We start from the raw sequence: 9,673 nt of genomic DNA, 5'->3' as shown, positions 1-9,673 counted from the left end.
TAAGAGAATGGATTCGTGACTGAGCATGTGAGAGCATGAGAGGGGATTGTTTTGGGTTGAAATGGTTGTGGAGGTAGTGAGGAGAGAAGAGAGAGATAGAGAGAGAGAGACAGAGAGAGAGAGAGAGAGAGAGACACACACACACAGAGAGAGAGACAGACAGAGAGCGTGAGAGAGAGAGAGAGAGAGAAAGAGAGAGAGAGAGAGAGAGAGAGAGAGAGAGAGAGAGAGAGCGCGCGCGTGGGGGTTAGCAAGACTGAGGATGAAGCTAAAATACAAAATTCGGAAAGCAATCAGAACTTAAAAAGGCGGGTGTTTTTTTTCTGACATGCCCGGGTGTCTTACTGGATAAGATATCTGCGGCATGAGGGAAACTTGGGAAATCCTTTTTTTTTATTAATTTTTTGTTTATTATTAAAAAAGAAGAAATGAAGCGTTTGAACAGTTGGAAGGTTTGCACTTTAAACCCCTCGCAGCAGGCAGCAGACATTCGGACAGATTTCGGACTTCCTGATCCTCTTCTTCTGATCTCTCCTGTTTTCAGTTTACCAGAGTGAAGTTCTGAACTTTGAGAAGTGTGACTCAGAAATTGGGAACAAGCTTCGTTCTTCGTCAAAACCGGAGTGCAGGATTTCCTAGCAATCATTTCTGGTAACGCTGCTGATTTGGAAAGGTTTCGTTCAAGTTTTCAGGGTTGACAGACAGGTCAAATGTCCTCAGATGAGAAAGGGGGAGAGAGTGGGTGGAAGGGAAAAGTGAGGAGGGACTTTTCCGATCTTTTATGAAAGAAAAAAGTACCAGGGTCTGTCCATTCTCTTGCCATACCGTCCGACTCTTTGTATCTATCTTTATGTGAATCTCTCTCTCTATCTGTCTGTCTGTCTGTCTGTCTGTCTGTCTGTCTCTCTCTCTCTCTCTCTCTCTCTCTCTCTCTCTCTCTCTCTCTCCTCTCTCTCTCTCTCTCTCTCTCTCTCTCTCTCTCGCTCTCCCTTTCTCTCTCTCTCTCTCTTCTCTCTCTCTCTCTCTCGCTCTCCCTTTCTCTCTCTCTCTCTCTCTCTCTCTCTCTCTCTCGCGCTCTCTATCTCTCGCTCTCCCTTTCTCTCTCTCTCTCTCTCTCTCTCTCTCTCTCTCTCTCTCTCTCTCTCTCTCTCTCTCTCTCTCTCTCTCTCTCTCTCTCTCTCTCTCTCTCTCTCTCTCTCTCTCTCTCTCTCTCTCTCTCTCTCTCTCTCTCTCTCTCTCTCTCTCTCTCTCTCTCTCTCTCTCTCTCATTGATCATTGTCTGACTGTGTCAATCCGGACAGAACAGCGCACTAAATAACCACTGACGTTTTTTTTAAAGTTATCACGTGCAAAAACACGACAGGGCTCACAAAAACAAACCAGCAAACCCGTGAACTTTGATTGCACTTTAATGTGATTACTCTGAGTGTTTTTCTTTGCAAAATCTGCTGCACATTTACTCAACCTGCCAATGAATCTCAAAAGAAGTAATTTACCTGAATATAACGGTAACATATTGCTAATTAGTAATCATGATTATTTCATTACGAGAACAGCAGCAGCAACCACACCCCTTGTTTAACGGAAGAACAAAACCTCACCGCAACAGAGACACGTTCTGAAAAGGAACTTTTTTACAATCAGACCCTCACAAAAGAGAAAGCTTCACAATCACAGAATGGCCCGGGCGGGCAGCTGCAAAGAGCGGGCATGGAACAAGTCCAAAAGCCGACACAACACAAGGCTACAGAAAAATTAGTCACTTGATCAATCAAACTACCTGCGGCTAGGGTTCACAAGGTCCCGGTGCATGTTTCAAAGCCGTTATGACGACTGCCAACAAAGGCATGATGAATTGCACAGCGACGTCACTACTGACACCGATATCCGTTATGAGTGCGATTGTGATAGCGATGAGTAATCCTCCACCCATTACGATATCGTTTGCGTAATGCCGTTCGGTATTGGCTTGACTTTGCTTGATGCTGTGAGGGTCTTTTTTTCTGTGAACACCGGCAGTAAAGTGCATTGAGTCGTTCTGAGAGATCGAACAGTCTGGCAGGTGTTCGTGATGGTCGTTGGGTAGGACAGTAACGAGGCACTGAACACAAAAGCGCCAGTCGACGCCGGTGTAACGATGTCAGCTTTCCGCCTCTGTCACCTTTCCGACTCAATATAATTATACTCGAGACTGATATGTTGTTTCCTGGTTAAGTTAAAGAAGTGAACTTATTTAAGGACGAAAGACATCTCAGTTTCTTGCATGTGAAGGAAATTGGTGGTGACATTTAATATAGTTCACCCCAAAATTCGATTTCATCGAAAACGTGTACCGAGTGGTTACGTCGCTTGAATAAGAAGAAAAACATTTTACTGGATGAATCAGATTTCTAAGTTTAAACGAAAAAATTGATTGGGCAAATTTGACCCCATGAATGTAAAGTACCCAAGGTCGATCGTCAGTACTATCGAAGGGTATTTTTGTGTTCAGCGTGGAGTTTATACAAGATCAACAAGGCCGAATCAGAAAGGTGACAGAGGACGAAATCTGACATCGCTACACCGGCATGCAGTCAGTGAAGCGTGGCGTCTGGTGAGCTGGAAGGAGAATTGTGGTTTATTATTTCTGGTTCCATCAGAGCGTGTTAGTTACGGCTCGCTTGCTGCCTCTTGCCCACTGCTAACACTTATTTGAAAGCGTCTTAATCAGTGGAAAAAGCAGAGAGGAAATGGTGTATGGACCCGGGCCAAAGCAGCTGCTGATTCATTTACAGGATTAGTGGACTAATTGTAGCGTGAAGGAAACTACTACTACACGGTGAGTCACTGGACCTGGTCTGATGCAGTTGGAATGTTTGAAACAAAAGGCGATTTGTTCTCGTAATCCACCAATTAATCATAGTTGTGAACACGCACATTTTCACGTATTCATCAAACAATTCAAAAGGCACAGAAAACGGAGACGGTAGGATTATACACTCATACTCAATATCTCAGAGGAGAGTCGTCTTTCATAATTTAAAGATCCTGATGATCATTTGGCTGAAAACAAAGCTTTCACAATGGCAGCCAGGTTATATGAGTAACTCTTCAGACCGAGTAGTGTTAAAACCCTCAACGCAGGCAGGATACCAGAGAACGGTTTTGAGATTATTGCTTCAACCGTGAAAATGCTACAGAAAAATATTCTGTTTATCTTCGCACCTCTTCAATCATGTCATCCTCTTAGACTGACAGGGGTCGGCTCTGTATTATTCTGTCTCTACGATGCTCTGGCACTACTATGATACCTTAAAATAATTGACTCTATGGTGTTACGGGCGCTGTCCACGGAGTGTCGTGCTTGTAATGTTGTAGCTCAATACACAAGATTCATTCCTTCATTATCTGGGGTTGGCGGCAATCCCGCGGGGACCGATTTTTACCGTGCGTGGTTTGTGGCTTGTTCCAGCTCTATTTGATAATTATTAATTTTCTGCATCCGTCTGAAAGGTTTAGTGCAGTGCGTGTAAGTTTCTAACTCTGTTCGAGATGATATCTTTTCGCCAGAATTTGTGAGGTTTAGTATAACACTGCCGGACCCATTGACATAGTTTGAGTCATGGTGGTAGTATTGTTCCAGTATGATACGTAATGGATTCTCTCGTCGTCGGAGTCTGTAAGCTTCCGTAATGATGCAGCACCGATTGGAATCGTGTTGCGTTTATTGTTTCAGCTGTATTTGAGATTTTTTTTTTTTATCAATTTGTAAGGTTTACTAATACTGCATGCCCCATCAGTTAACACCGCAGTGCGTGCATTGTATCAGCACTATACGAGATGCATTATCCTATAGTGATGTAACGTTGCAGGTCTATTGTCGAGCGTGCACTGTTTCAGCTGCATACAGCTGTATACGAGATGAATTCGCTGGTCGCCAGCGTCTGTGAAATTAGGTAATACTGCGTGCAGCACCGAATAGCGTCGTGACTAAACTTGTTTCCATCCAGGCAGGTGTCGCTGGCATCGTTACCGCCAGTTACGGGAGGAATCCGGGCCGCCTGGCTGCAAAAGCCTGGCATCGAATTGCTTGGCGCCAGTAGCACTCGTTGGGTTCTTCTGATCTCTGTGTCCCTTTCACTGTCTCTGCCTTTCAGACTCTATGTCTCTCTGACTCCTTCTCGCCGTCTCTCTGTTTATATTTGTTTGTCTGTTTTGTCTGTCTGTCTGTCTGTCTGTCTGTCTGTCAGTCCGTCCGTCCGTCCGTCCGTCCGTCCGCTCGCTCGCTCTCTCTCTCTCTCTCTCTCTCTCTCTCTCTCTCTCTCTCTCTCTCTCTCTCTCTCTCTCTCTCTCTCTCTCTCCCTTCTTATTCTCGAAATTTGACGAATACAGCTCTGTTTGTTTGTCTGTCTGTCTGTCCATCCGTCCGTCCGTCCGTCCGTCGGTCGGTCTGTAGGTCTGTTTGTGTCTCTGTATGTATGTATGTTTGTCTGAATGCTGGTCTGCATTGTATGTCTGTCGTGCTATGTCTCTGTGTCAATCCCTGTGTCCTTGTCTGTGTTTATTTTTTAACTTCGTGTATTCTGTCGCTTTGATTTAGTGCAATACCGAAATGTTTGACAAACTTGTTTTGATTAATGCGCAGAAGAAAATGACTGGTATTGAACAACCAACGCACGGGTTGAGAGTTGGGAAAGTAAAATGAGGCCTGAGAACAGAAGGATATTGCAAAGGGGAGGGAGGTGCTAGAAGGAGACAAGGGGGTGGGTGGGAGAGGGGGGAAAAGAGAGAGGGAGTCGGAGGCAATTGTCAAACAGGAATCAAAGATGCCATGAGATTGTGCAGAATTTGCGAGGCGGAAAACGGGAGACGAAATCGAATCCAGATCGATTCCGCTGGTTCCAGTCCAAGAGAGCAGGAACAATAAATTATCTAGAAGTGTTTTCCTTTCCTTGATTTCCTAACTTTACAACAATTTCCGAACCTGCTGGACAATTCTATTCACGTCTGTGTTTGGACAATTTGTGGCGTGGTGTGACATATGAGATCGGCATATCTGCAGGTCAGGAGGATAATTCAGCTCTGAAGCCACACAGACCACGATACGATATTGGCACATGTTGTAATTGTGTTTGCGAAGGAATCAACCCGTTCACACGCAAAGATGCACACGACACTTCGTTCAAAAACTGCTTAATACCAGATTTATTTGCAAAAGGCTTACGTCGTTCGTCGTTCGTCGTTCGTCGTTGCGCCATAGGGACAACTCCCATCGGCTGACTGGCAGGTTGTTAACAATGTTTATCCGAACATCAACGAACGAGCTGACAAACATGCAGATTACAAAGGATTCACTTGAGGTTTATGGCACCGCTGGGGGTTGCTTTGATGAAAGATCTCTTGTTCAGCCTGCGTTATGTGTGTGATTAAATGTAAAAAGTTGATTTGCTCGGTAAGAGGAAAAAAACTAAAACGGTGACAGCTCGTTATAAACCTGCGGTTAAATCAGGCAAAGGAAAAATCAGAAATACAAGCGCATGTATTATACGTACACGCACACACACACACACACACGCGCACACATATACGCACACACGCACGCACGCACGCACGCACGCACTACTCACGCACGCACGCACGCACGCACACACGCACGCACGCACACACACACACACACACACACACACACACACACACACACACACACACACACACACACACACACACACACACACTGGACATGTAAACGAAGCAATAAATCAGCTGAAGGGTTTTGAGCTGTTGATTTAATCTGCGCTAAGTGCAAATGATTAGATAACAGTGGATCAGTTGCAATTCATTAGAACTACAACTGTTAGCATTACGATTGATGTTAATTGTTGCTTAAGTTATTTTTTTTGACATGCTGGGAAGAATTTATTGTTTCGGAATGTCACGCTGAGGAGGTGGGCGAACAAATTTCAGGTGTTGGTATAAACAGTTTGTGTACCTGGGTTATTTTAGATGGATGTGTTTGATTTTGTCTCTTCGCTTACCTCTTTTATTCTTCTTAACTCTCTCTCTCTCTCTCTCTCTCTCTCTCTCTCTCTCTCTCTCTCTCTCTCTCTCTCTCTCTCTCTCTCTCTCTCTCTCTCTCTCTCTCTCTCTCTCTCTCTCTCTCTTGGCAGTCGAAGCGTGAAAACAAGTGTGAACTGCTCTCTTTTTGACTTCGAGTTCCTCTTTTGAAGTAGTAGTCATGGTCCCCTAGAGAATTGAGAAAACCATCTTTACACGACGCACCACTACGGAGACGGGATCATTAACCGGGTTGCATAAAACGAGCGTTGCTGCGCGGCACTGCACCGCAATTTACTCCGCGCAATCAACACAGTAAGGGGTCCTCACCGGTTGGAGTGCAATCAAGGCCAGAACGTATGACCACATTCGTTGCAGAACACTCAGTTACAAAGCCCCCTACCTTCTGTCTGTGTCTTTCGCCCTTGTCTCTTTCTCTGTCTCTTTCTCTCTGTCTCTGTCTCTGTCTCTCACTTTTTCTCACTTCCCATCTGTCTTTCTCTCTCTCTCTCTCTCTCTCTCTCTCTCTCTCTCTCTCTCTCTCTCTCTCTCTCTCTTTCTCTCTCTCTCTCTCTCTCTCTCTCTGTCTCTTTCTCTGTCTCTCTCACTCCTCTCTCTCTCTCTCTCTCCCTCTCTCTCTCTCTCTCTCCTCAATCCCCCCCCCCTTCTCCTCCCTCCTTCATCCTCTTCCATGTCTGAACCGGAAACTCGATTCACCTCGAAGTGGTTGCCAAGAGTTCTCTTGAGACCTACTAAAAGACTGGATGCCAGAATAAATGACCACATTCGTTGCATAACAGGCTTCATTGTTAATGCAGAAAACCGCTGTCCTTGTCTTCCTCCTGTTCGATTTGTTTTCCTCCTCTTCCTTCGATCTCCTTCCCCTCTTCCTTTTCCCGCTCTGAACAAAAAACTAAATTCCTCTGGCACCGTCAACAGTAGAGGCCAGGGGCTCTCTTGAGAATAACGCAGGCCATGACGAAATTATGACCTTGTTCGTTGCACATCACTCTGCATTGTCAGTGCAAGAACATCCTTCCCTTCTTCCTCTTCTTCCTCCTGTTCGTATCGCCCCCCCCCCCCCCTGATCTTTCTATGTATATTTGTCTCTGTCTCTCTCTCTCTGTCCTCTCTGTCTATGCCTGTTTATCTGTCTGTCTCTGTCTGTCTATCTGTCTGTCTGTCTCTCTCTCTCTCTCTCTCTCTCTCGTTCTCTCTCTCTCTCTCTCTCTCTCTCGTTCTCTCTCTCGCGCTCTCTCTCCCCCTCCCCCAATCTCCCCCCCCCCCCAAAAAAAAACCTCGATCTCACTCGCCATCGTCAACAGTAGTAGCCAGAGGTCCTCCCCGGCGAGACCGGTGTAAAAGGCTGGAGGCGGCAAGACAAACAACTCCTGCAATGCAGTTCAAAGAACTCACGCCGGCGGACAAGCATGTCGCTGCAAGCTTCCAGAGTGGTTGCAGGCAATCTGAGCACCAAGGGTGACAAAATAAGGCGAGTGTTGGTTCAACATTGGACCTCAAATCACCATTTGGGCGCGCATGGAAACTCCTAATTTTTGTTCTCCTTCCCTCCCTTAGTCCTGGAGTTTGCTCAAACTGGCGCCTCCATGTCCAGAAAGCCGCCTTTGATGTCCGATTGCTCGTTAATATCTAATTGATCCATTGCAAATAGTATCCGCGATTCTTTTTCTCTCGGCAGCGCCGGCGCAAGCTACTGTTGAGTAATAATCGCCGTATTTGTGAAGTAATGTGTTAATGCCATTGGAACTTGCTCGCGCTTTTGACAGCGCATGACATATTTCCATAATACCCATTCACTGCGGGTAAAGCTGACTGGTTTTGACACCAGGCGTAAACGAACACTATTTCCGCCGTTCAGTTCATTTCGTGTTGTCAAACTTTCGCGCTGCAGAACTTGGTTTTTTTTTGACAGAAGAAGTCAACATATACAAACAAAATAAGTAAGAAGACATTATTTTGGTGTTCTTTGCGCAAACAGTAGCTGCATTTCCTTGTGAGTTGTGATGAGTTTTTCAAGTGCAGACAACGCAAAACTAGACACAACAAACAGATGTCATGAAAAGGGCTTTTTTTGACTGGCGAAAAAGTGACACACACTTCCTGCTAAAAATGCTGTCAGTGTCAGTCAAGGAAATCGAAGCCAAGCAGTTTCCCTGCGCGCATTTCCGACATGTCATTGAAGACAGACTAGCAAACACAGATGCACTGTGCAGGTAACGCTGTGCATAAACCGCCCCCCACAGACAAGCTTGAGAGTTCTGTGCACGTGCTGCATGCCAAGCGTTACCTTTTTGTCTGTGACCTTGTTCGTGACCTGGCAGGGGCGGTGTCCCACGTGCATGTACTACTTGTTCAGTAAGGCAAAGGTGCTTGGCAGAGCTGGTAAACTTGACTCGAGTTGAGCGGTTCAGTAGCGATGCCTGCTGTTTGCGATGATAAAGAAGATTTTGATTGGCCCCAGAAGGATGGGGTTTGTTTTGCCGATTAATTGCAGAAAGAATCTTCTTCGTCTTCATCTTTTTTGTTTTCATGAGACAGTAGGTTGCTTTGTCGGACACACGCATTTGCTTTCCTGTCAGTCCTAACTCTATTTCTGCAATGATTATTTTGCAGAAATGTATAACTTTATTCCAAGACAGCTGTCATGACACTTATTCCCTGAAAACTCAGTACACCCTAACAAGAGATTGTTTCTGCAGCACCGTGTCTGGCACGAGAAAAATACGGCACTCTAATTTCTGGCAAATAGCGGAAACAAAGGCCACTAAGGAGACTGTTTTTAAGTTTGCACGGAGTTTGAAAGAGCTTACGCGGATGGCATGCATTTCTTTTCAGTCTGTATGTCAAGAGCAGGAGAAACAAAACCAAAAATGTGTGGATGTAGAAACAAATAGTGCTCACTAATGCCTTTAGCAAGTAACGCGAACTAAAGCCGTAATGTGAATGCATATCATTTTTATGAATTGGTAAGGAGTTGGTACAGCAAAAGGAATTTCTAAGCAGACCCAACGCTGAGCAATGCCACATGCACATGCAGATTGTTTTCTTTAAAATCTGCACACACAAAAACTTGATCCTGAGCATTGCCATTGAACTTGTTAAAAAACACCGAGACCACCAGACACAACACGGGAGTGACGCCGCATGCTTGTAATATCATCATATTATGGGCTAGTGATGCCAGCAGAATAAGACATCGCGGAATAACGCCAAATACATTTCAGATTTTGTTTTAAAGACGTTTGCGAATACTGAAGTCATCATGGGCCTGTTGAATGCCGGGGCAAGCAGACTGTAGCGCCGTCTGAGGCCATGGGAGTGATGCAAGGTCTCCCCTGCACAAGTGGATTGTTTCTCTAACCTTTCGCACATCTCTGGCTGTCTTCTCCCCGAGAGACCACGCTCGATAAATCGGACCCGCAGTAGTGGATTGACAAAACAAAGGCACAGCCAAAGGGTAGATCTAAAAAGCCCAATCCCCTCGGCTTCAAAGGGATTCTTGAATTAACTTTCAGCGTTTCGAATTAGCTCTGAAATACTTGAGGTCGTTTTATACCCCCAAGGGTCGATTTGAAGGAAGTGTTGTAAAAGTTGAGGAAATGTGGGTAATTTGTTTTTT

Source organism: Littorina saxatilis, linkage group LG17 (genome assembly GCF_037325665.1).
Source record: "Littorina saxatilis isolate snail1 linkage group LG17, US_GU_Lsax_2.0, whole genome shotgun sequence".
Taxonomy (NCBI): Eukaryota; Metazoa; Mollusca; class Gastropoda; order Littorinimorpha; family Littorinidae; genus Littorina; species Littorina saxatilis.
This window is presented reverse-complemented; position numbering follows the sequence as displayed.